Source organism: Stenella coeruleoalba, assembly GCF_951394435.1.
Source record: "Stenella coeruleoalba genome assembly, contig: scaffold_271, whole genome shotgun sequence".
NCBI lineage: Eukaryota > Metazoa > Chordata > Mammalia > Artiodactyla > Delphinidae > Stenella > Stenella coeruleoalba.
The window spans coordinates 156073-183235 of NW_027645905.1; the positions used below are offsets into that span (position 1 = coordinate 156073).

At 43.8% G+C, this 27163-nt stretch overlaps 1 long non-coding RNA gene across 2 annotated transcripts in view; it reads left to right on the top strand.

The window, feature by feature from the left end:
* The window catches only part of LOC307181485, a 309892-nt gene that overhangs the window by 136661 nt on the left and 146068 nt on the right, over positions 1-27163 (top strand). The window contains exon 3 of one of the 2 annotated variants that reach the window (XR_013826878.1): positions 7128-7179. The exons of the other annotated variant lie outside the window; for it this stretch is intronic. This is a non-coding gene — a long non-coding RNA (uncharacterized lncRNA). Of the gene's footprint in view, positions 1-7127; positions 7180-27163 lie in introns of those variants that run through there. 2 annotated transcript variants of the gene reach the window in all.

The following is a 27163-nucleotide window of genomic DNA, read 5'->3' on the forward strand; positions in this document are numbered from 1 at the left end:
CAGGATGGCTTCAGGCCCTAATCTGGTTCCGGCCCGGCATGCTGAGCCTTTGGTTAATTCCTCTTCCTGGTGGGAAATGAGAGTTAAATTTGCCCGTCCAGACATCTCCAGCTAGCCTCTCATTGGTTCTCGCTATTCCTGTTCATCTTCCGCAGAAATTGCAAACTGGGCCAAACAGGAGGTTAAAGGGACTGACTCTCCAAGTGGGGAGAGTGTTAGTAAAGCGTCTGGAATGTTGCACCCGAGTACCAGGGGAGGAAAACTGAGACATATTTGAACACGTCTCCCGTTCACATGGTTGATCATACTCTAGGTTCCACATGCATGTTTTAGCTGAAGGAAGAATACCTTAAACCTGGGTAGTTGAAACCCGTGGAATGGGTACCATGCAATATGACTTCAAAGGGTCTTCATTTGCTCACGAACCTCTCCAATCCTATCACTGCTGTGTTTATGCCCCTGTACACATGCTTGATTCTCTTTCGGAGACATAGCAATCCATAGGTTTTAAGATACTTACTAGTCAGGTACATTCTTAGGCGTTTAATATGCGGTGTTGAGTCCATTTCGTTGAGCAAGGAGTAGCTCTTGTCTATTCCATATTTGGCTTAAGGAACTTTATCTGTGCTCATTTCAATCTCTGGTTTTATGCAGCACCCCAACTCACCTTTCCCCTTAAGCAGGCATAAGTTAGTTTTCTAAATTTGAGACCCTGTTCTGTTCTGTAATTCAGTTCCTGTGTAGCCAAGTTTACATTCCGTGTATTACTGATATCTTATGATGTTTCTTTTTCTGTGTGACTTATTTCAGTTAGAATCATCCTACCTGAATCCACTCATTGTGCTGCTAAGGGCCTGATGACACAGATTTCATTGCTGAGTGATATTGCTTTGTAAGTAAATACCACAACTTCTTTATCCATTTTTCACTTTCTGCGATGTTGAACTTGTACTGTAAACGAGGTTCTTGTAAACAGAGCCGTTCCAAACTTTGGGGTGGCTGTGTCTTTTTGATTTTAATTTCCCTAAGCTATAGGACCTTAAGTGGAAGTGCCCTAGGTTCTGTTGCTTTGTTTTTTAGTTGTTTCAAGAAACACCATACACTTCTCCCAAGTGGTTCTTGGCAATTTACATCCCGCCCATCAGCATAACAAGGATCCCAGTTCTCCATGGCCTGTCCTGCCTTTCTGGATTTTACACTTTTTTCAGATGGCCCTTTTGACCGGGTGGAAGAGAGACTTCATTGTAGTGCAGATTTCCTTTGCAAGCTTGCTTGGTTGGCCAAAAAGGGCGTATGCGTTTTTTCCTGAATATATTCAGGAAAAAACGCATACGCCCTTTTTGGCCAAGTGCATCATTGTGGACGTTCTGCCTCTTTTCCTATGCTTTCAATGCAACTCCAGTCTACCTCCTGAAATCGGTTTCCTGCAATTCTGCCCCGCTTTCAAGTCCTCTTGGCAGCCTTACTTCAGTCTATTTTTGGACGATAGCTGTCATTTATAACTCTGCAGGTTTGTGAATTACAGCGCCCCTGAGCTCCTTTCTTCAACTCGTTTTCTTGTGACCTGGCCGGAACACCGCAGGATGTCTTCAGGCCCTAATCTGGTTCTGGCACGGCATGCTGAGCCTTTGGTTAATTCCTCTTCCTGGTGGGAAATGAGAGTTAAATTTGCCCATCCAGACACCTCCAGCTAGCCTCTCATTGGTTCTCCCTATTCCTGTTCATCTTCCGCAGAAATTGCAAACTGGGCCAAACAGGAGGTTAAAGGGACTGACTCTCCAAGTCGGGAGAGTGTTAGTAAAGCGTCTGGAATGTTGCACCCGAGTACCAGGGGAGGAAAACTGAGACATATTTGAACACGTCTCCCGTTCACATGGTTGATCATACTCTGGGTTCCACATGCATGTTTTAGCTGAAGGAAGAATACCTTAAACCTGGGTAGTTGAGACCCGTGTAATGGGTACCATGCAATATGACTTCAAAGGGTCTTCATTTGCTCACCGAACCTCTCCAATCCTATCACTGCTGCGTTTATGCCCCTGTACACACGCTTGATTCTCTTTTGGAGACATAGCAATCCATAGGTTTTAAGATACTTACTAGTCAGGTACATTCTTAGGCGTTTAATATGGGGTTTTGAGTCCATTTCGTTGAGCAAGGAGTAGCTCTTGTCTATTCCATATTTGGCTTAAGGAACTTTATCTGTGCTCATTTCAATCTCTGGTTTTCTGCAGCACCCCAACTCACCTTTCCCCTTAAGCAAGCATAAGTTGGTTTTCTAAATTTGAGACACTGTTCTGTTTTGGAATGCAGTTCCTGTGTAGCCAAGTTTACATTCCGTGTATTAGTGATATCTTATGATGTTTCTTTTTCTGTGTGACTTATTTCAGTTAGAATCATCGTACCTGAATCCACTCATTATGCTGCTAAGGGCCTGATGACATAGATTTCATTGCTGAGTGATACTGCATTCTACGTAAGTACCACAAGTTCTTTATCCATTTTTCACTTTCTGTGATATTGAACTTGTACTGTAAACGAGGTTCTTGTAAACAGAGGCGTCCCAAACTTTGGGGTGGCTCTGTCTTTTTGATTTTAATTTCCCTAAGCTATAGGACCATAAGTGGAAGTGCCCTAGGCTCTGTTGCTTTGTTTTTTAGATGTTTCAGGAAACACCATACACTTCTCCTGAGTGTCTGTTGGCAATTTACATACCGCCCATCAGCATAACAAGGTTCCCAGTTCTCCATAGCCTGTCCTGCCTTTCTGGATTTTACACTTTTTTCAGATGGCCCTTTTGACCGGGGGGAAGTGAGACTTCATTGTAGTGCAGATTTCCTTTGCAAGTTTGCTTGGTTGGCCAAAAAGGGCGTATGCGTTTTTTCCTGAATATATTCAGGAAAAAACGCATACGCCCTTTTTGGCCAAGTGCATCATTGTGGACGTTCTGCCTCTTTTCCTATGCTTTCAATGCAATTCCAGTCTACCTCCTGAAATCGGTTTCCTGCAATTCTGCCCCGCTTTCAAGTCCTCTTGGCAGCCTTACTTCAGTATATTTTTGGACGATAGCTGTCATTTATAACTCTGCAGGTTTGTGAATTACAGTGCCCCTGAGCTCCTTTCTTCAACTCGCTTTCTTGTGACCTGGCCGCAACACCGCAGGATGGCTTCAGGCCCTAATCTGGTTCTGGCACGGCACGCTGAGCCTTTGGTTAATTCCTCTTCCTTTTGGGAAATGAGAGTTAAATTTGCCCATCCAGAAACCTCCAGCTAGTCTCTCATTGGTTCTCGCTATTCCTGTTCATCTTCCACAGAAATTGCAAAGTGGGCCAAACAGGAGGTTAAAGGGACTGACTCTCCAAGTGGGGAGAGTGTTAGTAAAGCGTCTGGAATGTTGCACCCGAGTACCAGGGGAGGAAAACTGAGACATATTTGAACACGTCTCCCGTTCACATGGTTGATCATACTTGGGTTCCACATGCATGTTTTAGCTGAAGGAAGAATACCTTAAACCTGGAGAGTTAAGACCCGTGTAATGGGTACCATGCAATATGACTTCAAAGGGTCTTCATTTGCTCACCGAACCTCTCCAATCCTATCACTGCTGCGTTTATGCCCCTGTACACACGCTTGATTCTCTTTCGGAGACATAGCAATCCATAGGTTTTAAGATACTTACTAGTCAGGTACATTGTTAGGCGTTTAATATGCGGTGTTGAGTCCATTTCGTTGAGCAAGGAGTAGCTCTTGTCTATTCCATATTTGGCTTAAGGAACTTTATCTGTGCTCATTTCAATCTCTGGTTTTATGCAGCACCCCAACTCACCTTTCCCCTTAAGCAAGCATAAGTTGGTTTTCTAAATTTGAGACCCTGTTCTGTTCTGAAATTCAGTTCCTGTGTAGCCAAGTTTACATTCCGTGTATTACTGATATCTTATGATGTTTCTTTTTCTGTGTGACTTATTTCAGTTAGAATCATCATACCTGAATCCACTCATTGTGCTGCTAAGGGCCTTGTGACACAGATTTCATTGCTGAGTGATATTGCTTTGTAAGTAAATACCACAACTTCTTTATCCATTTTTCACTTTCTGCGATGTTGAACTTGTACTGTAAACGAGGTTCTTGTAAACAGAGCCGTTTCAAACTTTGGGGTGGCTGTGTCTTTTTGATTTTAATTTCCCTAAGCTATAGGACCATAAGTGGAAGTGCCCTAGGCTCTGTTGCTTTGTTTTTTAGATGTTTCAGGAAACACCATACACTTCTCCCAAGTGTCTGTTGGCAATTTACATCCCGCCCGTCAGCATAACAAGGCTCCCAGTACTCAATGGCCTGTCCTGCCTTTCTGGATTTTACACTTTTTTCAGATGGCCCTTTTGACCGGGGGGAAGTGAGACTTCATTGTAGTGCAGATTTCCTTTGCAAGCTTGCTTGGTTGGCCAAAAAGGGCGTATGCGTTTTTTCCTGAATATATTCAGGAAAAAACGCATACGCCCTTTTTGGCCAAGTGCATCATTGTGGACGTTCTGCCTCTTTTCCTATGCTTTCAATGCAATTCCAGTCTACCTCCTGAAATCGGTTTCCTGCAATTGTGCCCCGCTTTCAAGTCCTCTTGGCAGCCTTACTTCAGTCTATTTTTGGATGATAGCTGTCATTTATAACTCTGCAGGTTTGTGAATTACAGCGCCCCTGAGCTCCTTTCTTCAACTCGTTTCCTTGTGACCTGGCCGGAACACCGCAGGATGTCTTCAGGCCCTAATCTGGTTCTGGCACGGCATGCTGAGCCTTTGGTTAATTCCTCTTCCTGGTGGGAAATGAGAGTTAAATTTGCCCATCCAGACACCTCCAGCTAGCCTCTCATTGGTTCTCGCTATTCCTGTTCATCTTCCACAGAAATTGCAAACTGGGCCAAACAGGAGGTTAAAGGGACTGACTCTCCAAGTGGGGAGAGTGTTAGTAAAGCGTCTGGAATGTTGCACCCGAGTACCAGGGTACGAAAACTGAGACATATTTGAACACGTCTCCCGATCACATGGTTGATCATACTCTAGGTTCCACATGCATGTTTTAGCTGAAGGAAGAATACCTTAAACCTGGGTAGTTGAAACCCGTGGAATGGGTACCATGCAATATGACTTCAAAGGGTCTTCATTTGCTCACGAACCTCTCCAATCCTATCACTGCTGCATTTATGCCCCTGTACACATGCTTGATTCTCTTTCGGAGACATAGCAATCCATAGGTTTTAAGATACTTACTAGTCAGGTACATTCTTAGGCGTTTAATATGGGGTTTTGAGTCCATTTCGTTGAGCAAGGTGTAGCTCTTGTCTATTCCATATTTGGCTTAAGGAACTTTATCTGTGCTCATTTCAATCTCTGGTTTTATGCAGCACCCCAACTCACCTTTCCCCTTAAGCAAGCATAAGTTGGTTTTCTAAATTTGAGACCCTGTTCTGTTTTGGAATGCAGTTCCTGTGTAGCCAAGTTTACATTCCGTGTATTAGTGATATCTTATGATGTTTCTTTTTCTGTGTGACTTATTTCAGTTAGAATCATCATACCTGAATCCACTCATTTTGCTGCTAAGGGCCTGATGACACAGATTTCATTGCTGAGTGATATTGCTTTGTAAGTAAATACCACAACTTCTTTATCCATTTTTCACTTTCTGCGATGTTGAACTTGTACTGTAAACGAGGTTCTTGTAAACAGAGCCGTTCTAAACTTTGGGGTGGCTGTGTCTTTTTCATTTTAATTTCCCTAAGCTATAGGACCATAAGTGGAAGTGCCCTAGGTTCTGTTGCTTTGTTTTTTAGTTGTTTCAGGAAACACCATACACTTCTCCCAAGTGGTTCCTGGCAATTTACATCCCGCCCATCAGCATAACAAGGCTCCCAGTTCTCCATGGCCTGTCCTGCCTTTCTGGATTTTACACTTTTTTCAGATGGCCCTTTTGACCGGGGGGAAGTGAGACTTCATTGTAGTGCAGATTTCCTTTGCAAGCTTGCTTGGTTGGCCAAAAAGGGCGTATGCGTTTTTTCCTGAATATATTCAGGAAAAAACGCATACGCCCTTTTTGGCCAAGTGCATCATTGTGGACGTTCTGCCTCTTTTCCTATGCTTTCAATGCAATTCCAGTCTACCTCCTGAAATCGGTTTCCTGCAATTCTGCCCCGCTTTCAAGTCCTCTTGGCAGCCTTACTTCAGTCTATTTTTGGACGATAGCTGTCATTTATAACTCTGCAGGTTTGTGAATTACAGTGCCCCTGAGCTCCTTTCTTCAACTCGCTTTCTTGTGACCTGGCTGCAACACCGCAGGATGGCTTCAGGCCCTAATCTGGTTCCGGCCCGGCATGCTGAGCCTTTGGTTAATTCCTCTTCCTGGTGGGAAATGAGAGTTAAATTTGCCCGTCCAGACACCTCCAGCTAGCCTCTCATTGGTTCTCGCTATTCCTGTTCATCTTCCGCAGAAATTGCAAACTGGGCCAAACAGGAGGTTAAAGGGACTGACTCTCCAAGTCGGGAGAGTGTTAGTAAAGCGTCTGGAATGTTGCACCCGAGTACCAGGGGAGGAAAACTGAGACATATTTGAACACGTCTCCCGTTCACATGGTTGATCATACTCTGGGTTCCACATGCATGTTTTAGCTGAAGGAAGAATACCTTAAACCTGGAGAATTGAAACCCGTGGAATGGGTAACATGCAATATGACTTCAAAGGGTCTTCATTTGCTCACGAACCTCTCCAATCCTATCACTGCTGCGTTTATGCCCCTGTACACATGCTTGATTCTCTTTCGGAGACATAGCAATCCATAGGTTTTAAGATACTTACTAGTCAGGTGCATTCTTAGGCGTTTAATATGGGGTTTTGTGTCCATTTCGTTGAGCAAGGAGTAGCTCTTGTCTATTCCATATTTGGCTTAAGGAACTTTATCTGTGCTCATTTCAATCTCTGGTTTTATGCAGCACCCCAACTCACCTTTCCCCTTAAGCAAGCATAAGTTGGTTTTCTAAATTTGAGACCCTGTTCTGTTTTGGAATGCAGTTCCTGTGTAGCCAAGTTTACATTCCATGTATTACTGATATCTTATGATGTTTCTTTTTCTGTGTGACTTATTTCAGTTAGAATCATCGTACCTGAATCCACTCATGATGCTGCTACGGGCCTGATGACACAGATTTCATTGCTGAGTGATACTGCATTGTACGTAAGTACCACAAGTTCTTTATGCATTTTTCACTTTCTGTGATATTGAACTTGTACGGTAAATGAGGTTCTTGTAAACGGAGGCGTCCCAAACTTTGGGGTGGCTGTGTCTTTTTGATTTTAATTTCCCTAAGCTATAGGACCATAAGCGGAAGTGCCCTAGGCTCTGTTGCTTTGTTTTTAGACGTTTCAGGAAACACCATACACTTCTCCCAAGTGGTTGTTGCAATTTACATCCCGCCCATCAGCATAACAAGGCTCCCAGTTCTCCATGGCCTGTCCTGCCTTTCTGGATTTTACACTTTTTTCAGATGGCCCTTTTGACCGGGGGGAAGTGAGACTTCATTGTAGTGCAGATTTCCTTTGCAAGCTTGCTTGGTTGGCCAAAAAGGGCGTATGCGTTTTTTCCTGAATATATTCAGGAAAAAACGCATACGCCCTTTTTGGCCAAGTGCATCATTGTGGACGTTCTGCCTCTTTTCCTATGCTTTCAATGCAATTCCAGTCTACCTCCTGAAATCGGTTTCCTGCAATTCTGCCCCGCTTTCAAGTCCTCTTGGCAGCCTTACTTCAGTCTATTTTTGGACGATAGCTGTCATTTATAACTCTGCAGGTTTGTGAATTACAGTGCCCCTGAGCTCCTTTCTTCAACTCGCTTTCTTTTGAGCTGGCCGCAACACCGCAGGATGGCTTCAGGCCCTAATCTGGTTCCGGTACGGCACGCTGAGCCTTTGGTTATTTCCTCTTCCTGTTGGGAAATGAGAGTTAAATTTGCTCGTCCAGACACCTCCAGCTAGCCTCTCATTGGTTCTCGCTATTCCTGTTCATCTTCCACAGAAATTGCAAACTGTGCCAAACAGGCGGTTAAAGGCGCTGACTCTCCAAGTGGGCAGAGTGTTAGTAAAGCGTCTGGAATGTTGCACCCGAGTACCAGGGTACGAAAACTGAGACATATTTGAACATGTCTCCTGATCACATGGTTGATCATACTCTGGGTTCCACATGCATGTTTTAGCTGAAGGAAGAATACCTTAAACCTGGAGAGTTAAGACCCGTGGAATGGTTACCATGCAATATGACTTCAAAGGGTCTTCATTTGCTCACCGAACCTCTCCAATCCTATCACTGCTGCGTTTATGCCCCTGTACACATGCTTGATTCTCTTTCGGAGACATAGCAATCCATAGGTTTTAAGATACTTACTAGTCAGGTACATTCTTAGGCGTTTAATATGCGGTGTTGAGTCCATTTCGTTGAGCAAGGAGTAGCTCTTGTCTATTCCATATTTGGCTTAAGGAACTTTATCTGTGCTCATTTCAATCTCTGGTTTTATGCAGCACCCCAACTCACCTTTCCCCTTAAGCAAACATAAGTTGGTTTTCTAAATTTGAGACCCTGTTCTGTTCTGTAATTCAGTTCCTGTGTAGCCAAGTTTACATTCCGTGTATTACTGATATCTTATGATGTTTCTTTTTCTGTTGACTTATTTCAGTTAGAATCTTCATACCTGAATCCACTCATTGTGATGCTAAGGGCCTGATGACACAGATTTCATTGCTGAGTGATATTGCTTTGTAAGTAAATACCACAACTTCTTTATCCATTTTTCACTTTCTGCGATGTTGAACTTGTACTGTAAACGAGTTTCTTGTAAACAGAGCCGTTCCAAACTTTGGGGTGGCTGTGTCTTTTTGATTTTAATTTCCCTAAGCTATAGGACCATAAGTGGAAGTGCCCTAGGTTCTGTTGCTTTGTTTTTTAGATGTTTCAGGAAACACCATACACTTCTCCCGAGTGGTTGTTGGCAATTTACATCCCGCCCATCAGCATAACAAGGCTCCCAGTTCTCCATGGCCTGTCCTGCCTTTCTGGATTTTACACTTTTTTCAGATGGCCCTTTTGACCGGGGGGAAGTGAGACTTCATTGTAGTGCAGATTTCCTTTGCAAGCTTGCTTGGTTGGCCAAAAAGGGCGTATGCGTTTTTTCCTGAATATATTCAGGAAAAAACGCATACGCCCTTTTTGGCCAAGTGCATCATTGTGGACGTTCTGCCTCTTTTCCTATGCTTTCAATGCAATTCCAGTCTACCTCCTGAAATCGGTTTCCTGCAATTCTGCCCCGCTTTCAAGTCCTCTTGGCAGCCTTACTTCAGTCTATTTTTGGACGATAGCTGTCATTTATAACTCTGCAGGTTTGTGAATTACAGCGCCCCTGAGCTCCTTTCTTAAACTTGCTTTCTTTTGAGCTAGCCGCAACACCGCAGGATGGCTTCAGGCCCTAATCTGGTTCCAGTATGGCACGCTCAGCCTTTGGTTATTTCCTCTTCCTGCTGGGCAATGAGAGTTAAATTTGCCCGTCCAGACACCTCCAGCTAGCTTCTCATTGGTTCTCGCTATTCCTGTTCATCTTCCGCAGAAATTGCAAACTGTGCCAAACAGGCGGTTAAAGGCGCTGACTCTCCAAGTGGGGAGAGTGTTAGTAAAGCGTCTGGAATGTTGCACCCGAGTACCAGGGTACGAAAACTGAGACATATTTGAACATGTCTCCTGATCACATGGTTGATCATACTCTGGGTTCCACATGCATGTTTTAGCTGAAGGAAGAATACCTTAAACCTGGAGAGTTAAGACCCGTGGAATGGTTACCATGCAATATGACTTCAAAGGGTCTTCATTTGCTCACCGAACCTCTCCAATCCTATCACTGCTGCGTTTATGCCCCTGTACACATGCTTGATTCTCTTTCGGAGACATAGCAATCCATAGGTTTTAAGATACTTACTAGTCAGGTACATTCTTAGGCGTTTAATATGCGGTGTTGAGTCCATTTCGTTGAGCAAGGAGTAGCTCTTGTCTATTCCATATTTGGCTTAAGGAACTTTATCTGTGCTCATTTCAATCTCTGGTTTTATGCAGCACCCCAACTCACCTTTCCCCTTAAGCAAACATAAGTTGGTTTTCTAAATTTGAGACCCTGTTCTGTTCTGTAATTCAGTTCCTGTGTAGCCAAGTTTACATTCCGTGTATTACTGATATCTTATGATGTTTCTTTTTCTGTTGACTTATTTCAGTTAGAATCTTCATACCTGAATCCACTCATTGTGATGCTAAGGGCCTGATGACACAGATTTCATTGCTGAGTGATATTGCTTTGTAAGTAAATACCACAACTTCTTTATCCATTTTTCACTTTCTGCGATGTTGAACTTGTACTGTAAACGAGTTTCTTGTAAACAGAGCCGTTCCAAACTTTGGGGTGGCTGTGTCTTTTTGATTTTAATTTCCCTAAGCTATAGGACCATAAGTGGAAGTGCCCTAGGTTCTGTTGCTTTGTTTTTTAGATGTTTCAGGAAACACCATACACTTCTCCCGAGTGGTTGTTGGCAATTTACATCCCGCCCATCAGCATAACAAGGCTCCCAGTTCTCCATGGCCTGTCCTGCCTTTCTGGATTTTACACTTTTTTCAGATGGCCCTTTTGACCGGGGGGAAGTGAGACTTCATTGTAGTGCAGATTTCCTTTGCAAGCTTGCTTGGTTGGCCAAAAAGGGCGTATGCGTTTTTTCCTGAATATATTCAGGAAAAAACGCATACGCCCTTTTTGGCCAAGTGCATCATTGTGGACGTTCTGCCTCTTTTCCTATGCTTTCAATGCAATTCCAGTCTACCTCCTGAAATCGGTTTCCTGCAATTCTGCCCCGCTTTCAAGTCCTCTTGGCAGCCTTACTTCAGTCTATTTTTGGACGATAGCTGTCATTTATAACTCTGCAGGTTTGTGAATTACAGCGCCCCTGAGCTCCTTTCTTAAACTTGCTTTCTTTTGAGCTAGCCGCAACACCGCAGGATGGCTTCAGGCCCTAATCTGGTTCCAGTATGGCACGCTCAGCCTTTGGTTATTTCCTCTTCCTGCTGGGCAATGAGAGTTAAATTTGCCCGTCCAGACACCTCCAGCTAGCTTCTCATTGGTTCTCGCTATTCCTGTTCATCTTCCGCAGAAATTGCAAACTGTGCCAAACAGGCGGTTAAAGGCGCTGACTCTCCAAGTGGGGAGAGTGTTAGTAAAGCGTCTGGAATGTTGCACCCGAGTACCAGGGTACGAAAACTGAGACATATTTGAACACGTCTCCCGATCACATGGTTGATCATACTCTGGGTTCCACATGCATGTTTTAGCTGAAGGAAGAATACCTTAAACCTGGAGAGTTAAGACCCGTGGAATGGGTACCATGCAATATGACTTCAAAGGGTCTTCATTTGCTCACCGAACATCTCCAATCCTATCACTGCTGCGTTTATGCCCCTGTACACATGTTTGATTCTCTTTCGGAGACATAGCAATCCATAGGTTTTAAGATACTTACTAGTCAGGTACATTATTAGGCGTTTAATATGCGGTGTTGAGTCCATTTCGTTGAGCAAGGAGTAGCTATTGTCTATTCCATATTTGGCTTAAGGAAATTTATCTGTGCTCATTTCAATCTCTGGTTTTATGCAGCACCCCAACTCACCTTTACCCTTAAGCAAGCATAAGTTGGTTTTCTAAATTTGAGAACCTGTTCTGTTCTGTAATTCAGTTCCTGTGTAGCCAAGTTTACATTCCGTGTATTACTGATATCTTATGATGTTTCTTTTTCTGTGTGACTTATTTCAGTTAGAATCATCGTACCTGAATACACTCATGATGCTGCTACGGGCCTGATGACACAGATTTCATTGCTGAGTGATACTGCATTGTACGTAAGTACCACAAGTTCTTTATGCATTTTTCACTTTCTGTGATATTGAACTTGTACGGTAAATGAGGTTCTTGTAAACGGAGGCGTCCCAAACTTTGGGGTGGCTGTGTCTTTTTGATTTTAATTTCCCTAAGCTATAGGACCATAAGCGGAAGTGCCCTAGGCTCTGTTGCTTTGTTTTTAGACGTTTCAGGAAACACCATACACTTCTCCCAAGTGGTTGTTGCAATTTACATCCCGCCCATCAGCATAACAAGGCTCCCAGTTCTCCATGGCCTGTCCTGCCTTTCTGGATTTTACACTTTTTTCAGATGGCCCTTTTGACCGGGGGGAAGTGAGACTTCATTGTAGTGCAGATTTCCTTTGCAAGCTTGCTTGGTTGGCCAAAAAGGGCGTATGCGTTTTTTCCTGAATATATTCAGGAAAAAACGCATACGCCCTTTTTGGCCAAGTGCATCATTGTGGACGTTCTGCCTCTTTTCCTATGCTTTCAATGCAATTCCAGTCTACCTCCTGAAATCGGTTTCCTGCAATTCTGCCCCGCTTTCAAGTCCTCTTGGCAGCCTTACTTCAGTCTATTTTTGGACGATAGCTGTCATTTATAACTCTGCAGGTTTGTGAATTACAGTGCCCCTGAGCTCCTTTCTTCAACTCGCTTTCTTTTGAGCTGGCCGCAACACCGCAGGATGGCTTCAGGCCCTAATCTGGTTCCGGTACGGCATGCTGAGCCTTTGGTTATTTCCTCTTCCTGGTGGGAAATGAGAGTTAAATTTGCCCGTCCAGACACCTCCAGCTAGCCTCTCATTGGTTCTCGCTATTCCTGTTCATCTTCCACAGAAATTGCAAACTGTGCCAAACAGGCGGTTAAAGGCGCTGACTCTCCAAGTGGGCAGAGTGTTAGTAAAGCGTCTGGAATGTTGCACCCGAGTACCAGGGTACGAAAACTGAGACATATTTGAACACGTCTCCCGATCACATGGTTGATCATACTTGGGTTCCACATGCATGTTTTAGCTGAAGGAAGAATACCTTAAACCTGGAGAGTTAAGACCCGTGGAATGGTTACCATGCAATATGACTTCAAAGGGTCTTCATTTGCTCACCGAACCTCTCCAATCCTATCACTGCTGCGTTTATGCCCCTGTACACATGCTTGATTCTCTTTCGGAGACATAGCAATCCATAGGTTTTAAGATACTTACTAGTCAGGTACATTCTTAGGCGTTTAATATGCGGTGTTGAGTCCATTTCGTTGAGCAAGGAGTAGCTCTTGTCTATTCCATATTTGGCTTAAGGAACTTTATCTGTGCTCATTTCAATCTCTGGTTTTATGCAGCACCCCAACTCACCTTTCCCCTTAAGCAAACATAAGTTGGTTTTCTAAATTTGAGACCCTGTTCTGTTCTGTAATTCAGTTCCTGTGTAGCCAAGTTTACATTCCGTGTATTACTGATATCTTATGATGTTTCTTTTTCTGTTGACTTATTTCAGTTAGAATCTTCATACCTGAATCCACTCATTGTGATGCTAAGGGCCTGATGACACAGATTTCATTGCTGAGTGATATTGCTTTGTAAGTAAATACCACAACTTCTTTATCCATTTTTCACTTTCTGCGATGTTGAACTTGTACTGTAAACGAGTTTCTTGTAAACAGAGCCGTTCCAAACTTTGGGGTGGCTGTGTCTTTTTGATTTTAATTTCCCTAAGCTATAGGACCATAAGTGGAAGTGCCCTAGGTTCTGTTGCTTTGTTTTTTAGATGTTTCAGGAAACACCATACACTTCTCCCGAGTGGTTGTTGGCAATTTACATCCCGCCCATCAGCATAACAAGGCTCCCAGTTCTCCATGGCCTGTCCTGCCTTTCTGGATTTTACACTTTTTTCAGATGGCCCTTTTGACCGGGGGGAAGTGAGACTTCATTGTAGTGCAGATTTCCTTTGCAAGCTTGCTTGGTTGGCCAAAAAGGGCGTATGCGTTTTTTCCTGAATATATTCAGGAAAAAACGCATACGCCCTTTTTGGCCAAGTGCATCATTGTGGACGTTCTGCCTCTTTTCCTATGCTTTCAATGCAATTCCAGTCTACCTCCTGAAATCGGTTTCCTGCAATTCTGCCCCGCTTTCAAGTCCTCTTGGCAGCCTTACTTCAGTCTATTTTTGGACGATAGCTGTCATTTATAACTCTGCAGGTTTGTGAATTACAGCGCCCCTGAGCTCCTTTCTTAAACTTGCTTTCTTTTGAGCTAGCCGCAACACCGCAGGATGGCTTCAGGCCCTAATCTGGTTCCAGTATGGCACGCTCAGCCTTTGGTTATTTCCTCTTCCTGCTGGGCAATGAGAGTTAAATTTGCCCGTCCAGACACCTCCAGCTAGCTTCTCATTGGTTCTCGCTATTCCTGTTCATCTTCCGCAGAAATTGCAAACTGTGCCAAACAGGCGGTTAAAGGCGCTGACTCTCCAAGTGGGGAGAGTGTTAGTAAAGCGTCTGGAATGTTGCACCCGAGTACCAGGGTACGAAAACTGAGACATATTTGAACACGTCTCCCGATCACATGGTTGATCATACTCTGGGTTCCACATGCATGTTTTAGCTGAAGGAAGAATACCTTAAACCTGGAGAGTTAAGACCCGTGGAATGGTTACCATGCAATATGACTTCAAAGGGTCTTCATTTGCTCACCGAACCTCTCCAATCCTATCACTGCTGCGTTTATGCCCCTGTACACATGCTTGATTCTCTTTCGGAGACATAGCAATCCATAGGTTTTAAGATACTTACTAGTCAGGTACATTCTTAGGCGTTTAATATGCGGTGTTGAGTCCATTTCGTTGAGCAAGGAGTAGCTCTTGTCTATTCCATATTTGGCTTAAGGAACTTTATCTGTGCTCATTTCAATCTCTGGTTTTATGCAGCACCCCAACTCACCTTTCCCCTTAAGCAAACATAAGTTGGTTTTCTAAATTTGAGACCCTGTTCTGTTCTGTAATTCAGTTCCTGTGTAGCCAAGTTTACATTCCGTGTATTACTGATATCTTATGATGTTTCTTTTTCTGTTGACTTATTTCAGTTAGAATCTTCATACCTGAATCCACTCATTGTGATGCTAAGGGCCTGATGACACAGATTTCATTGCTGAGTGATATTGCTTTGTAAGTAAATACCACAACTTCTTTATCCATTTTTCACTTTCTGCGATGTTGAACTTGTACTGTAAACGAGTTTCTTGTAAACAGAGCCGTTCCAAACTTTGGGGTGGCTGTGTCTTTTTGATTTTAATTTCCCTAAGCTATAGGACCATAAGTGGAAGTGCCCTAGGTTCTGTTGCTTTGTTTTTTAGATGTTTCAGGAAACACCATACACTTCTCCCGAGTGGTTGTTGGCAATTTACATCCCGCCCATCAGCATAACAAGGCTCCCAGTTCTCCATGGCCTGTCCTGCCTTTCTGGATTTTACACTTTTTTCAGATGGCCCTTTTGACCGGGGGGAAGTGAGACTTCATTGTAGTGCAGATTTCCTTTGCAAGCTTGCTTGGTTGGCCAAAAAGGGCGTATGCGTTTTTTCCTGAATATATTCAGGAAAAAACGCATACGCCCTTTTTGGCCAAGTGCATCATTGTGGACGTTCTGCCTCTTTTCCTATGCTTTCAATGCAATTCCAGTCTACCTCCTGAAATCGGTTTCCTGCAATTCTGCCCCGCTTTCAAGTCCTCTTGGCAGCCTTACTTCAGTCTATTTTTGGACGATAGCTGTCATTTATAACTCTGCAGGTTTGTGAATTACAGCGCCCCTGAGCTCCTTTCTTAAACTTGCTTTCTTTTGAGCTAGCCGCAACACCGCAGGATGGCTTCAGGCCCTAATCTGGTTCCAGTATGGCACGCTCAGCCTTTGGTTATTTCCTCTTCCTGCTGGGCAATGAGAGTTAAATTTGCCCGTCCAGACACCTCCAGCTAGCTTCTCATTGGTTCTCGCTATTCCTGTTCATCTTCCGCAGAAATTGCAAACTGTGCCAAACAGGCGGTTAAAGGCGCTGACTCTCCAAGTGGGGAGAGTGTTAGTAAAGCGTCTGGAATGTTGCACCCGAGTACCAGGGTACGAAAACTGAGACATATTTGAACACGTCTCCCGATCACATGGTTGATCATACTCTGGGTTCCACATGCATGTTTTAGCTGAAGGAAGAATACCTTAAACCTGGAGAGTTAAGACCCGTGGAATGGGTACCATGCAATATGACTTCAAAGGGTCTTCATTTGCTCACCGAACATCTCCAATCCTATCACTGCTGCGTTTATGCCCCTGTACACATGTTTGATTCTCTTTCGGAGACATAGCAATCCATAGGTTTTAAGATACTTACTAGTCAGGTACATTATTAGGCGTTTAATATGCGGTGTTGAGTCCATTTCGTTGAGCAAGGAGTAGCTATTGTCTATTCCATATTTGGCTTAAGGAAATTTATCTGTGCTCATTTCAATCTCTGGTTTTATGCAGCACCCCAACTCACCTTTACCCTTAAGCAAGCATAAGTTGGTTTTCTAAATTTGAGAACCTGTTCTGTTCTGTAATTCAGTTCCTGTGTAGCCAAGTTTACATTCCGTGTATTACTGATATCTTATGATGTTTCTTTTTCTGTGTGACTTATTTCAGTTAGAATCATCGTACCTGAATACACTCATGATGCTGCTACGGGCCTGATGACACAGATTTCATTGCTGAGTGATACTGCATTGTACGTAAGTACCACAAGTTCTTTATGCATTTTTCACTTTCTGTGATATTGAACTTGTACGGTAAATGAGGTTCTTGTAAACGGAGGCGTCCCAAACTTTGGGGTGGCTGTGTCTTTTTGATTTTAATTTCCCTAAGCTATAGGACCATAAGCGGAAGTGCCCTAGGCTCTGTTGCTTTGTTTTTAGACGTTTCAGGAAACACCATACACTTCTCCCAAGTGGTTGTTGCAATTTACATCCCGCCCATCAGCATAACAAGGCTCCCAGTTCTCCATGGCCTGTCCTGCCTTTCTGGATTTTACACTTTTTTCAGATGGCCCTTTTGACCGGGGGGAAGTGAGACTTCATTGTAGTGCAGATTTCCTTTGCAAGCTTGCTTGGTTGGCCAAAAAGGGCGTATGCGTTTTTTCCTGAATATATTCAGGAAAAAACGCATACGCCCTTTTTGGCCAAGTGCATCATTGTGGACGTTCTGCCTCTTTTCCTATGCTTTCAATGCAATTCCAGTCTACCTCCTGAAATCGGTTTCCTGCAATTCTGCCCCGCTTTCAAGTCCTCTTGGCAGCCTTACTTCAGTCTATTTTTGGACGATAGCTGTCATTTATAACTCTGCAGGTTTGTGAATTACAGTGCCCCTGAGCTCCTTTCTTCAACTCGCTTTCTTTTGAGCTGGCCGCAACACCGCAGGATGGCTTCAGGCCCTAATCTGGTTCCGGTACGGCACGCTGAGCCTTTGGTTATTTCCTCTTCCTGGTGGGAAATGAGAGTTAAATTTGCCCGTCCAGACACCTCCAGCTAGCCTCTCATTGGTTCTCGCTATTCCTGTTCATCTTCCACAGAAATTGCAAACTGTGCCAAACAGGCGGTTAAAGGCGCTGACTCTCCAAGTGGGCAGAGTGTTAGTAAAGCGTCTGGAATGTTGCACCCGAGTACCAGGGTACGAAAACTGAGACATATTTGAACACGTCTCCCGATCACATGGTTGATCATACTTGGGTTCCACATGCATGTTTTAGCTGAAGGAAGAATACCTTAAACCTGGAGAGTTAAGACCCGTGGAATGGTTACCATGCAATATGACTTCAAAGGGTCTTCATTTGCTCACCGAACCTCTCCAATCCTATCACTGCTGCGTTTATGCCCCTGTACACATGCTTGATTCTCTTTCGGAGACATAGCAATCCATAGGTTTTAAGATACTTACTAGTCAGGTACATTCTTAGGCGTTTAATATGCGGTGTTGAGTCCATTTCGTTGAGCAAGGAGTAGCTCTTGTCTATTCCATATTTGGCTTAAGGAACTTTATCTGTGCTCATTTCAATCTCTGGTTTTATGCAGCACCCCAACTCACCTTTCCCCTTAAGCAAACATAAGTTGGTTTTCTAAATTTGAGACCCTGTTCTGTTCTGTAATTCAGTTCCTGTGTAGCCAAGTTTACATTCCGTGTATTACTGATATCTTATGATGTTTTTTTTCTGTTGACTTATTTCAGTTAGAATCTTCATACCTGAATCCACTCATTGTGATGCTAAGGGCCTGATGACACAGATTTCATTGCTGAGTGATATTGCTTTGTAAGTAAATACCACAACTTCTTTATCCATTTTTCACTTTCTGCGATGTTGAACTTGTACTGTAAACGAGTTTCTTGTAAACAGAGCCGTTCCAAACTTTGGGGTGGCTGTGTCTTTTTGATTTTAATTTCCCTAAGCTATAGGACCATAAGTGGAAGTGCCCTAGGCTCTGTTGCTTTGTTTTTTAGATGTTTCAGGAAACACCATACACTTCTCCCGAGTGTCTGTTGGCAATTTACATCCCGCCCATCAGCATAACAAGGCTCCCAGTTCTCCATGGCCTGTCCTGCCTTTCTGGATTTTACACTTTTTTCAGATGGCCCTTTAGACCGGGGGGAAGTGAGACTTCATTGTAGTGCAGATTTCCTTTGCAAGCTTGCTTGGTTGGCCAAAAAGGGCGTATGCGTTTTTTCCTGAATATATTCAGGAAAAAACGCATATGCCCTTTTTGGCCAAGTGCATCATTGTGGACGTTCTGCCTCTTTTCCTATGCTTTCAATGCAATTCCAGTCTACCTCCTGAAATCGGTTTCCTGCAATTCTGCCCCGCTTTCAAGTCCTCTTGGCAGCCTTACTTCAGTCTATTTTTGGACGATAGCTGTCATTTATAACTCTGCAGGTTTGTGAATTACAGCGCCCCTGAGCTCCTTTCTTAAACTTGCTTTCTTTTGAGCTAGCCGCAACACCGCAGGATGGCTTCAGGCCCTAATCTGGTTCCAGTATGGCACGCTCAGCCTTTGGTTATTTCCTCTTCCTGCTGGGCAATGAGAGTTAAATTTGCCCGTCCAGACACCTCCAGCTAGCTTCTCATTGGTTCTCGCTATTCCTGTTCATCTTCCGCAGAAATTGCAAACTGTGCCAAACAGGCGGTTAAAGGCGCTGACTCTCCAAGTGGGGAGAGTGTTAGTAAAGCGTCTGGAATGTTGCACCCGAGTACCAGGGTACGAAAACTGAGACATATTTGAACACGTCTCCCGATCACATGGTTGATCATACTCTGGGTTCCACATGCATGTTTTAGCTGAAGGAAGAATACCTTAAACCTGGAGAGTTAAGACCCGTGGAATGGGTACCATGCAATATGACTTCAAAGGGTCTTCATTTGCTCACCGAACATCTCCAATCCTATCACTGCTGCGTTTATGCCCCTGTACACATGTTTGATTCTCTTTCGGAGACATAGCAATCCATAGGTTTTAAGATACTTACTAGTCAGGTACATTCTTAGGCGTTTAATATGCGGTGTTGAGTCCATTTCGTTGAGCAAGGAGTAGCTATTGTCTATTCCATATTTGGCTTAAGGAAATTTATCTGTGCTCATTTCAATCTCTGGTTTTATGCAGCACCCCAACTCACCTTTACCCTTAAGCAAGCATAAGTTGGTTTTCTAAATTTGAGACCCTGTTCTGTTCTGTAATTCAGTTCCTGTGTAGCCAAGTTTACATTCCGTGTATTACTGATATCTTATGATGTTTCTTTTTCTGTGTGACTTATTTCAGTTAGAATCATCGTACCTGAATCCACTCATGATGCTGCTACGGGCCTGATGACATAGATTTCATTGCTGAGTGATACTGCATTGTACGTAAGTACCACAAGTTCTTTATGCATTTTTCACTTTCTGTGATATTGAACTTGTACGGTAAATGAGGTTCTTGTAAACGGAGGCGTCCCAAACTTTGGGGTGGCTGTGTCTTTTTGATTTTAATTTCCCTAAGCTATAGGACCATAAGCGGAAGTGCCCTAGGCTCTGTTGCTTTGTTTTTAGATGTTTCAGGAAACACCATACACTTCTCCCAAGTGGTTGTTGCAATTTACATCCCGCCCATCAGCATAACAAGGCTCCCAGTTCTCCATGGCCTGTCCTGCCTTTCTGGATTTTACACTTTTTTCAGATGGCCCTTTTGACCGGGGGGAAGTGAGACTTCATTGTAGTGCAGATTTCCTTTGCAAGCTTGCTTGGTTGGCCAAAAAGGGCGTATGCGTTTTTTCCTGAATATATTCAGGAAAAAACGCATACGCCCTTTTTGGCCAAGTGCATCATTGTGGACGTTCTGCCTCTTTTCCTATGCTTTCAATGCAATTCCAGTCTACCTCCTGAAATCGGTTTCCTGCAATTCTGCCCCGCTTTCAAGTCCTCTTGGCAGCCTTACTTCAGTCTATTTTTGGACGATAGCTGTCATTTATAACTCTGCAGGTTTGTGAATTACAGTGCCCCTGAGCTCCTTTCTTCAACTCGCTTTCTTTTGAGCTGGCCGCAACACCGCAGGATGGCTTCAGGCCCTAATCTGGTTCCGGTACGGCACGCTGAGCCTTTGGTTATTTCCTCTTCCTGGTGGGAAATGAGAGTTAAATTTGCCCGTCCAGACACCTCCAGCTAGCCTCTCATTGGTTCTCGCTATTCCTGTTCATCTTCCACAGAAATTGCAAACTGTGCCAAACAGGCGGTTAAAGGCGCTGACTCTCCAAGTGGGCAGAGTGTTAGTAAAGCGTCTGGAATGTTGCACCCGAGTACCAGGGTACGAAAACTGAGACATATTTGAACACGTCTCCCGATCACATGGTTGATCATACTCTGGGTTCCACATGCATGTTTTAGCTGAAGGAAGAATACCTTAAACCTGGAGAGTTAAGACCCGTGGAATGGTTACCATGCAATATGACTTCAAAGGGTCTTCATTTGCTCACCAAACCTCTCCAATCCTATCACTGCTGTGTTTATGCCCCTGTACACATGCTTGATTCTCTTTCGGAGACATAGGAATCCATAGGTTTTAAGATACTTACTAGTCAGGTACATTCTTAGGCGTTTAATATGCGGTGTTGAGTCCATTTCGTTGAGCAAGGAGTAGCTCTTGTCTATTCCATATTTGGCTTAAGGAACTTTATCTGTGCTCATTTCAATCTCTGGTTTTATGCAGCACCCCAACTCACCTTTCCCCTTAAGCAAGCATAAGTTGGTTTTCTAAATTTGAGACCCTGTTCTGTTTTGGAATGCAGTTCCTGTGTAGCCAAGTTTACATTCCGTGTATTAGTGATATCTTATGATGTTTCTTTTTCTGTGTGACTTATTTCAGTTAGAATCATCGTACCTGAATCCACTCATTATGCTGCTACGGGCCTGATGACATAGATTTCATTGCTGAGTGATACTGCATTGTACGTAAGTACCACAAGTTCTTTATCCATTTTTCACTTTCTGTGATATTGAACTTGTACGGTAAACGAGGTTCTTGTAAACGGAGGCGTCCCAAACTTTGGGGTGGCTGTGTCTTTTTGATTTTAATTTCCCTAAGCTATAGGACCATAAGCGGAAGTGCCCTAGGCTCTGTTGCTTTGTTTTTAGATGTTTCAGGAAACACCATACACTTCTCCCAAGTGGTTCCTGGCAATTTACATCCCGCCCATCAGCATAACAAGGCTCCCAGTTCTCCATGGCCTGTCCTGCCTTTCTGGATTTTACACTTTTTTCAGATGGCCCTTTTGACCGGGGGGAAGTGAGACTTCATTGTAGTGCAGATTTCCTTTGCAAGCTTGCTTGGTTGGCCAAAAAGGGCGTATGCGTTTTTTCCTGAATATATTCAGGAAAAAACGCATACGCCCTTTTTGGCCAAGTGCATCATTGTGGACGTTCTGCCTCTTTTCCTATGCTTTCAATGCAATTCCAGTCTACCTCCTGAAATCGGTTTCCTGCAATTCTGCCCCGCTTTCAAGTCCTCTTGGCAGCCTTACTTCAGTCTATTTTTGGATGATAGCTGTCATTTATAACTCTGCAGGTTTGTGAATTACAGTGCCCCTGAGCTCCTTTCTTCAACTCGCTTTCTTGTGACCTGGCCGCAACACCGCAGGATGCCTTCAGGCCCTAATCTGATTCCGGCACGGCACGCTGAGCCTTTGGTTATTTCCTCTTCCTGGTGGGAAATGAGAGTTAAATTTGCCCGTCCAGACACCTCCAGCTAGCCTCTCATTGGTTCTCGCTATTCCTGTTCATCTTCCGCAGAAATTGCAAACTGGGCCAAACAGGAGGTTAAAGGCGCTGACTCTCCAAGTGGGGAGAGTGTTAGTAAAGCGTCTGGAATGTTGCACCCGAGTACCAGGGTACGAAAACTGAGACATATTTGAACACGTCTCCCGTTCACATGGTTGATCATACTTGGGTTCCACATGCATGTTTTAGCTGAAGGAACAATACCTTACACCTGGGTAGTTGAAACCCGTGGAATGGGTACCATGCAATATGACTTCAAAGGGTCTTCATTTGCTCACGAACCTCTCCAATCCTATCACTGCTGCATTTATGTCCCTGTACACATGCTTGATTCTCTTTCGGAGACATAGCAATCCATAGGTTTTAAGATACTTACTAGTCAGGTACATTCTTAGGCGTTTAATATGCGGTGTTGAGTCCATTTCGTTGAGCAAGGAGTAGCTCTTGTCTATTCCATATTTGGCTTAAGGAACTTTATCTGTGCTCATTTCAATCTCTGGTTTTATGCAGCACCCCAACTCACCTTTCCCCTTAAGCAAGCATAAGTTGGTTTTCTAAATTTGAGACCCTGTTCTGTTCTGTAATTCAGTTCCTGTGTAGCCAAGTTTACATTCCGTGTATTACTGATATCTTATGATGTTTCTTTTTCTGTTGACTTATTTCAGTTAGAATCTTCATACCTGAATCCACTCATTGTGATGCTAAGGGCCTGATGACACAGATTTCATTGCTGAGTGATATTGCTTTGTAAGTAAATACCACAACTTCTTTATCCATTTTTCACATTCTGCGATGTTGAACTTGTACTGTAAACGAGGTTCTTGTAAACAGAGCCGTTCCAAACTTTGGGGTGGCTGTGTCTTTTTGATTTTAATTTCCCTAAGCTATAGGACCATAAGTGGAAGTGCCCTAGGCTCTGTTGCTTTGTTTTTTAGATGTTTCAGGAAACACCATACACTTCTCCCGAGTGTCTGTTGGCAATTTACATCCCACCCATCAGCATAACAAGGCTCCCAGTTCTCCATGGCCTGTCCTGCCTTTCTGGATTTTACACTTTTTTCAGATGGCCCTTTAGACCGGGGGGAAGTGAGACTTCATTGTAGTGCAGATTTCCTTTGCAAGCTTGCTTGGTTGGCCAAAAAGGGCGTATGCGTTTTTTCCTGAATATATTCAGGAAAAAACGCATACGCCCTTTTTGGCCAAGTGCATCATTGTGGACGTTCTGCCTCTTTTCCTATGCTTTCAATGCAATTCCAGTCTACCTCCTGAAATCGGTTTCCTGCAATTCTGCCCCGCTTTCAAGTCCTCTTGGCAGCCATACTTCAGTCTATTTTTGGACGATAGCTGTCATTTATAACTCTGCAGGTTTGTGAATTACAGTGCCCCTGAGCTCCTTTCTTCAACTCGCTTTCTTGTGACCTGGCCGCAACACCGCAGGATGGCTTCAGGCCCTAATCTGGTTCCGGTACGGCACGCTGAGCCTCTGGTTATTTCCTCTTCCTGGGGGGAAATGAGAGTTAAATTTGCCCGTCCAGACACCTCCAGCTAGTCTCTCATTGGTTCTCGCTATTCCTGTTCATCTTCCGCAGAAATTGCAAACTGGGCCAAACAGGAGGTTAAAGGCGCTGACTCTCCAAGTGGGGAGAGTGTTAGTAAAGCGTCTGGAATGTTGCACCCGAGTATCAGGGGAAGAAAACTGAGACATATTTGAACACGTCTCCCGATCACATGGTTGATCATACTCTGGGTTCCACATGCATGTTTTAGCTGAAAGAAGAATACCTAAAACCTGCGTAGTTGAAACCCGTGGAATGGGTACCATGCAATATGACTTCAAAGGGTCTTCATTTGCTCACAGAACCTCTCCAATCCTATCACTGCTGCGTTTATGCCCCTGTACACATGCTTGATTCTCTTTCGGAGACATAGCAATCCCTAGGTTTTAAGATACTTACTAGTCAGGTACATTCTTAGGCGTTTAATATGGGGTGTTGAGTCCATTTCTTTGAGCAAGGAGTAGCTCTTGTCTATTCCATATTTGGCTTAAGGAACTTTATCTGTGCTCATTTCAATCTCTGGTTTTATGCAGCACCCCAACTCACCTTTACCCTTAAGCAAGCATAAGTTGGTTTTCTAAATTTGAGACCGTGTTCTGTTCTGATATTCAGTTCCTGTGTAGCCAAGTTTACATGCCGTGTATTACTGATAACTTATGATGTTTCTTTTTCTGTGTGACTTATTTCAGTTAGAATCATCATACCTGAATCCACTCATTGTGCTGCTAAGGGCCTGATGACACACATTTCATTGCTTGGTGATATTGCTTTGTAAGTAAATACCACAACTTCTTTATCCATTTTTCACTTTCTGTGATATTGAACTTGTACTGTAAACGAGGTTCTTGTAAACAGAGGCGTCCCAAACTTTGGGGTGGCTGTGTCTTTTTGATTTTAATTTCCCTAAGCTATAGGACCATAAGTGGAAGTGCCCTAGGCTCTGTTGCTTTGTTTTTTAGGTGTTTCAGGAAACACCATACACTTCTCCCGAGTGTCTGTTGGCAATTTACATCCCACCCATCAGCATAACAAGGCTCCCAGTTCTCCATGGCCTGTCCTGCCTTTCTGGATTTTACACTTTTTTCAGATGGCCCTTTTGACCGGGGGGAAGTGAGACTTCATTGTAGTGCAGATTTCCTTTGCAAGTTTGCTTGGTTGGCCAAAAAGTGCGTATGCGTTTTTTCCTGAATATATTCAGGAAAAAACGCATACGCCCTTTTTGGCCAAGTGCATCATTGTGGACGTTCTGCCTCTTTTCCTATGCTTTCAATGCAATTCCAGTCTACCTCCTGAAATCGGTTTCCTGCAATTCTGCCCCGCTTTCAAGTCCTCTTGGCAGCCTTACTTCAGTCTATTTTTGGACGATAGCTGTCATTTATAACTCTGCAGGTTTGTGAATTACAGTGCCCCTGAGCTCCTTTCTTCAACTCGCTTTCTTGTGACCTGGCCGCAACACCGCAGGATGGCTTCAGGCCCTAATCTGGTTCCGGCACGGCACGCTGAGCCTTTGGTTAATTCCTCTTCCTGGTGGGAAATGAGAGTTAAATTTGCCCGTTCAGACACCTCCAGCTAGTCTCTCATTGGTTCTCGCTATTCCTGTTCATCTTCCGCAGAAATTGCAAACTGGGCCAAACAGGAGGTTAAAGGGACTGACTCTCCAAGTCGGGAGAGTGTTAGTAAAGCGTCTGGAATGTTGCACCCGAGTACCAGGGTACGAAAACTGAGAAATATTTGAACACGTCTCCCGATCACATGGTTGATCATACTCTAGGTTCCACATGCATGTTTTAGCTGAAGGAAGAATACCTTAAACCTGGGTAGGTGAAACCCGTGGAATGGGTACCATGCAATATGACTTCAAAGGGTCTTCATTTGCTCACCGAACCTCTCCAATCCTATCACTGCTGCGTTTATGCCCCTGTACAATGCTTGATTCTCTTTCAGAGACATAGCAATCCATAGGTTTTAAGATACTTACTAGTCAGGTACATTCTTAGGCGTTTAATATGCGGTGTTGAGTCCATTTCGTTGAGCAAGGAGTAGTTCTTGTCTATTCCATATTTGGCTTAAGGAACTTTATCTGTGCTCATTTCAATCTCTGGTTTTATGCAGCACCCCTACTCACCTTTACCCTTAAGCAAGCATAAGTTGGTTTTCTAAATTTGAGACCCTGTTCTGTTCTGTAATTCAGTTCCTGTGTAGCCAAGTTTACATTCCGTGTATTACTGATATCTTATGATGTTTCTTTTTCTTTGTGACTTATTTCAGTTAGAATCATCATACCTGAATCCATTCATTGTGCTGCTAAGGGCCTGATGACATAGATTTCATTGCTGAGTGATATTGTTTGTAAGTGATTACCACAACTTCTTTATCCATTTTTCACTTTCTGCGATGTTGAACTTGTACTGTAAACGAGGTTCTTGTAAACAGAGCCGTTCCAAACTTTGGGGTGGCTGTGTCTTTTTGATTTTAATTTCCCTAAGCTATAGGACCATAAGTGGAAGTGCCCTAGGCTCTGTTGCTTTGTTTTTTAATTGTTTCAGGAAACCCCATACACTTCTCCCAAGTGTCTGTTGGCAATTTACATCCCGCCCATCAGCATAACAAGGCTCCCAGTTCTCCATGGCCTGTCCTGCCTTTCTGGATTTTACACTTTTTTCAGATGGCCCTTTTGACCGGGGGGAAGTGAGACTTCATTGTAGTGCAGATTTCCTTTGCAAGCTTGCTTGGTTGGCCAAAAAGGGCGTATGCGTTTTTTCCTGAATATATTCAGGAAAAAACGCATACGCCCTTTTTGGCCAAGTGCATCATTGTGGACGTTCTGCCTCTTTTCCTATGCTTTCAATACAATTCCAGTCTACCTCCTGAAATCGGTTTCCTGCAATTCTGCCCCGCTTTCAAGTCCTCTTGGCAGCCTTACTTCAGTCTATTTTTGGACGATAGCTGTCATTTATAACTCTGCAGGTTTGTGAATTACAGTGCCCCTGAGCTCCTTTCTTCAACTCGCTTTCTTGTGAGCTGGCCGCAACACCGCAGGATGGCTTCAGGCCCTAATCTGGTTCCGGCCCTGCATGCTGAGCCTTTGGTTAATTCCTCTTCCTGGTGGGAAATGAGAGTTAAATTTGCCCGTCCAGACACCTCCAGCTAGCCTCTCATTGGTTCTCGCTATTCCTGTTCATCTTCCGCAGAAATTGCAAACTGGGCCAAACAGGAGGTTAAAGGGACTGACTCTCCAAGTCGGGAGAGTGTTAGTAAAGCATCTGGAATGTTGCACCCGAGTACCAGGGTAGGAAAACTGAGACATATTTGAACACGTCTCCCGTTCACATGGTTGATCATACTCTGGGTTCCACATGCATGTT